The sequence below is a fragment of the Meriones unguiculatus genome (genome assembly GCF_030254825.1).
Source record: "Meriones unguiculatus strain TT.TT164.6M chromosome 13 unlocalized genomic scaffold, Bangor_MerUng_6.1 Chr13_unordered_Scaffold_47, whole genome shotgun sequence".
Classification (NCBI taxonomy): domain Eukaryota; kingdom Metazoa; phylum Chordata; class Mammalia; order Rodentia; family Muridae; genus Meriones; species Meriones unguiculatus.
In genome coordinates, this window is record NW_026843653.1 from 2210170 (window position 1) to 2216445 (window position 6276).

Below are 6276 nucleotides of genomic sequence, written 5' to 3' on the forward strand. Positions count from 1 at the left end.
CCTTGCCAGTAGGTAAACATAGGTAAGAGTTTCCAGAGCTGCTTCCAGGGAAGCAGCTGAGAGGAACTGTGGCAGCCTTTTTGGAGTATATGGCAAATTTGGAGTTAATGGCATCTGAACAGTGGAATCTGGCCTCTTGGCTTTGGCTATTTTCCAAAGTCCAGTTTCTTATAAACTGACCTTGGTGGTCCTACAGCAGACAGCTCTGACCCTGCGAAACTGTGTGCAACCATAGTAACCAGACAGCAGGTGCTGTGTAACCTTGAGTGAGCTCTCCTATGTTTTGACCATGTAAAGTTCCTACAGGAGAAACTGCTTGTACTTTTTGGCCTACTTAAGTGTTAACCTGACGTCCATTAAACTAACACTTGGATCAGCATGTAGACTCAATGTCCTTCTTTGTGTCACCCTGTCTCTCTCTCTCTTTCCCAGCCCTCTCTCAGGTGGTATTCAGGTGTCACTGCTGGCCAGTGACAAGGAACTAGACCTGGAATGCATTGGGAAGTGGATTTCACTGAAAGTAGACCATCTAGAGATGGCAATAAATATCTCCTGGTTTTTGTGTACACTTTCTCAGGATGGGTGGAAGCTTTTCCCACAAAGAAAGAAACCTCCCTGGTCATGGCCAAAAAGATTCTGGAAGACATTTTTCCTCGGTTTGGTATTCCAAAGGTAATTGGGTCAAACAATGGGCCAACCTTTGTTGTTCAGGTAAACCAGGAGGTGGTCAGGTTTCTGGGACTTGATTAGAAGTTACATTGTGCTTATAGACTTCAAAGTTCAGGACAGGTAGAGAGAATGAATAGAACTCTCAAAGAGACTCTCACTAAATTGACCATGAAGACTGATGGTGACTGGGCAGTGATCCTTCCCTTGGCCCTCTTTAGAGTCAGAAATACTCCCTCCATACTAGGCTTAACTCCCTTTGAATACTATATGCGGTTCCTGCTACCCTGACTCTTCTTGGGGACCCCATTGACATAACTAGTGGTAACTCTGACTTGTTGTCCAGGTGAAAAGGACTGCAACTTATTCAGAAAGAGATTTGGAGCAAGGTTGGTAGTGCATATGCGCCCCGGTCCTTGGAGGTGCCCCATTAGTTCCAGGTTGGAGAGATGGTGTACTTGTTATGACACCACAGCCAGAATTTGGAACCTCGTTGGAAGGTTCCTTATTGTGTCCTGCTCAACACCCCAACAGCCGTCAAAGTAGAGAGCATTGCAGCTTGGATCCATGGGTCATATGTCAAGCCTGCTCTTCATAAACCTTCTGACACCTGGAAAGTCCAAGCCTCCAGCAACCTGTTAAAACTGAAACTCATCAGGGACAATGAACTCTTTGACCAGTAAAGTGGACAGACAATGGTACCTCTGGGTGGTGCTGTTTTTACTCAATTGGAGTTTTGGTGATCCTCGCCAGGCTCACAAGGCCCTGGAAGCAATGTATGGTAAACCCTGTGATTGCAAGGGTGGTGTGATGAATGGCAGAGCCTTACTTATTGGTGAGATTTGGAGCCCCAACAAGGCCTATGCTCAAGTTGAGTTTGGCGATACATGGGCATATAGAGCCCTACAACCTTCAGGGAGTACCCCAAGTTTAGAATGGCATTGTGTAACCAAGCCTAAGATGATTCCTTATGTAAATGGGTGCCCCGTGCCTTGCCCTTGTGATACCTATCAACAGGTTGTGCATAGCAGTTGCTATAGGGTTGTGCAACAATGTACTGGAAAAGATAACATCACCTATTTCACTGCCATATTGAACCAAGTCAGGGAGGAGATGAGGATAGACGATTGTTTCCACAGTGTGCCAACAGGAGTCCATGGATCTTAATTACTCCAAGCCCCTTTTTCGGGGATGGTAGGAAAGCCTGTACGCTGAAGAAAGGTACCTCCCATTCACCTCTCAGATGGAGGAGGGGTGAAGGATCAGGCCAGACAAGAACAGGTTAAACAATGCATTGAAGAGTTAATAGAAAAAAGAATACTTGTCCCTCAATTACCACCCTCTGGTTCTTCCTGATAGTAGAGGAAACTTTATTTTAGACCCCCAGACTGTACATGTTATTACTGCCACTCATAGCCTCCTAAATGACACCAACCCTTCGCTTGCAAGTGACTTCTGGCTCCGCCTCTGACGAGGGCAGCCTGTTCCTCTGGAGCTCCCCCCCAACGCCACTTATTCCACTGCTGAGGGGTCCTGACACTCAGCACCCCCTATGAGAGTGCAGCCTCTCTTCAAGAAAAATGTTACCTGTTTGACAAAACCCTACAAAAATGATAGCTCAGGTCTACCTGTAGGGGATGCTATCTTTGCCATTTGTGATTCAGCAATTGACATCTCCACAGCTCTCTGCCCTGACAATAACACTGTTTTCTTATGCAGGAATAATAAAGCCTATACATTCTTGCCCACAGATTGGACTGGGACCTGTGTACAGGCAACTCCCTGATCTTAGCATCATTCCAGGGGATGAGCCAGTCCTAGTCACCACCTTTGACTTAATGGCTGGAAGAATGAAGAGAGCCATTCAGTTCATTCCTCTGTTAGTGGGAACTGGGCTGAGTGCTTCCATAGGCGCTGGGTCAACTGGCTTGGGTGTTTTATTATATAAATACAACAAACTGTCCCAACAGTTAATTAATGATGTACAATTGCTTTCGAGCACCATCAATGACCTCCAAGACCAGCTCAATTCCTTAGCAGAAGTAGTTCTCCAGACCCAAAGGGGATTAGACCTCCTTACGGTTGAAAAAGGAGGAATCTGCTTAGCCTCACAGGAGAAATGCCGTTTTTTACACTAATCAGGCATTGTTAAAGGAAAGATTAAAAAAAAGATCTTGAAAAAAGGAGATGAGAATTAATAGAATCTCCTTTTTGGAATGGGTTTAATGGTATGCTTCCCTATGTGCTTCTCTTACTGGGACCTTTTGCTACCCTTTTGCTCCTTGTCACAATAGTACCCTGTATTGTTAACCAATTAGTGGCCTTTGTCAGGGAATGTGTAAGGGTGGTTCAGGTCCTGATGCTCCAGAGGCAGTATCGATCTCTCTCTGAGATTGATCCACAATTTTAGGGTTAAAATTGGAGCACAAAGAAAAGGGGGATGAGAGCTCACCCGAGAATGAAAACAACTGTAAAAGAAAAACAGCTGTGACCATTCCCATTCTTGAATTAAAGCCAGAGGCACATAGGTCTCAAATGGCAGGATGAACTGCTCTGAGATAGCCTTGAATTGAAGCCAAAGGCAGGTAGCTCTTGAAGGGCAGGGTGAGTTGTTTTGAGAAAACTCACAAATGGCCAAAAACTGCAAACAACTAGGCATAAACTATCTTCATGCTATTCTTGCTGACCAATCAATGTATAGAGCAAAAGTGGCCAGATTTTTAAGTATAAAAACCCTGTGCTTTGCATGCTTGGGGCCATCTCCTGCCTTTTGAGGGGTGACCCTATCACGATTGAAATAAAAAAAAATGCTCTTGCTTTTGCATTGAGTTGTGGTCTGTGGAAATTCCCGAGAAGAGTGCGATCTTGAACTCCTGAGCTGTAAGACCCCAGGTCTTTTACAGGATAAATATAAAAGAAGGAAGTAGGTAAAATAACAGTAAATTTTTTAAAGAGTTTTAAGCAATCATACTGTGAATTATCTACATAAATCCCTATAATACATGTAAGTACATGCATGAATATAAACATGTAGCAACCTAAATGCTTTTAATAATGCACATAGATAAGTATAGTTCACCACTGACCAAGGAAGCTTTTCCTGAACCACAATCATGACTTAAAACCACAACCAATCACAAGGCAGAATTCTGGAGAACAGTCACATCTGATACATCTACAAAACAATTCCCAGATCTAAGACTCAGTGATCATGCATAACAGGAGGTAAATATATATATATATATATATATATATATATATATATATATATGGCAGAGGATCAGAGTATGGTCTGGTAATGTGTCTCCTAATAATACCAGAAGCTACACCCAAAAGATGGACCAATATAAAAAAAATAAAGAAAAAAAGGCTTACCAATATACCTGTATAAAAACGAACTAAAAATTGAAAATGCTAATAGACATGCAAAAGTGGTCTAGGAAGAAACCATTGTCCTTAATCCTACACAAAAATCTGCAGGGAACTAATAAATGCTGAGAGTATGAGAAAAAAAAATCTTTCCAGGAAAGAGCATAAAATCATTTAGTTATCCAATACCAAGCAATCAACCCTGAAAACATGCATGGAAGTAACATTATTAAACTGAGCAACTTATATTAAGAGCATAATACAAATTTGAAAAAAGAAGATGAATTTGAAAGAGAAATAGGAGAGGTCTGTGGGAAGGTTTGGAGGGAAGAAAAGAGAAGGCACAAAATGATGTAATTATTAAATAACCTTAAAAATGAATTAAATATAAGCTCTTTAGGTCATGATTTTAAAATGCATCACTATTGAGTAGTATGCAAACATAAAACTTGCAGGTAGATAGATGGAACTAGAAAAAAAAATCATGTTATATGAGGTAATCCAAACACAGAAAGACAAATTCCACATATTCTCTCTTCTAAGTTTCCCAGCTTTAAACGGAATATGTGTGTACTCATATGTGAGTCTATATCCGGCAGTAATTAAAAAACCAAGAATGAAATAGTGACCATTTCCAAGGTGAGAATGGAAGTGTGTGGGGGCAGAAGGAAGTAGAAAGGTATAGAGATTTGAAAGAGGAAATGGGAAAAACTTGAAGGGGGTATAATAATTTCGGAGGTAAGACAGAAAGAAATACAAAAGGGAAGATGGTAAGGTAAGGATGTCTGAAAAAGTAATATGGAATAATATTAGTAACTATCTAAAATATGTATAATCCATGTAAGCTATAAAACTAAACTAATTTTAGTTTTAATTTATAAAACTAAAATTTAGTTTAAATGAAATTTTGCCATCTGTGATGACAATTGTCCCTCCATCTAACAAAAACTCCAACACCAGGCATGAGAAGTCAACTTTTGAGTTACTGGGAAGGGTTTTCTAAGAGAATCCTCAAGAATCATATGCTACTACCTATCTGAACTGAAAACTACAGTCCATTTTCAGCCTGAAAAGATGCTGTTTGTTCGGTCTGAAATACCTGAAAATAACAGGATGCAGAATGAGGAACTAGGAAAATGAAGAGGTGCTGTGCTAACTCTTGAACTTTGAATTTCCACCAACTGCCAGCTTCTTGGAATATAACCTTATAGTTGTCCTCAAGCGCCTGCTTTTTCAACAGTACATAACACATTGAAGACATGGCATGTATGCTTGTGGGTGCTCGCGTTCCACTTAACATCCAGCACAGTCCTGTCCAAAAGCTCCAATACCCCATCCACCCTCTTAGGAGCTGTCCAGGCTTTAAATCAATCTTAAATCTATCTACCGCATTTCAGCTCCACTTCCAGCCACTCACATTGTATTATAGGTGTCTCATAGACAAAAAAAAAAAAAAAAAAAAAAATTATCTGTTTTATCTTGTACGATTGTGAACAACCTTACTGAATTCATGATGAAATGTCCCAGACACGGAAATTCTTAAAGCCAAGCACTCCATAGCCAGGGAACTACAAATAATCCCAGAGTGCATTGTGCCTGCTGGGAGCCTCAGTGAGAACTGTCTCAGAGCAAGGACTTCTGGGATTGTTTGTAGTAACATAGCCAGGTCTCACTATATCGTCGCTTTGCCGAGTTGCAGACGCAAAAATACAATTCCCAGAATGCTGTATTTATCGCATTACACCCTCACAAGCTATCCTCCTCCTCCCTACTTAGCCTAGAGCTCTGTCAGGACCCAGAAGTATCCCCCGGAAGCGCTTTCCCCGTCGTCATAAAGCGCACAGTATTTTCCCTGGTCCCTGGTGTTCTGTCAATGTCCCCGCCCTGTGCCCCTCGCAGTCTTCAGGTTCAGGAGCCTTTCGGAGCCAATTTGCGATGCCATCGCCCCGCCCCCTGGTACCGGAAGTAAACACACAGGGCTGCTGCACTTGTGTGCAGGAAAAAAGAGCGCTTTGAATTCTCCTGATCAGAGGAAGTCCAGCTGGTCCCTGGTCCCTGGAGAAGGGATCCTGAGGTCCCTCCCCCTTTTTTAAATTAATTTTGAGTCGCCCAGTCAAAGGAGGACTAGTCTTGGGACGGCAGAAACGCGCTCACATGGAAAATAAATGTCTTTTAAATATTAAAAAATAACTGGAGGCAGGAGAGATGGCTCAGAGGTTAACAACGCTGGCTGCTCTTCTA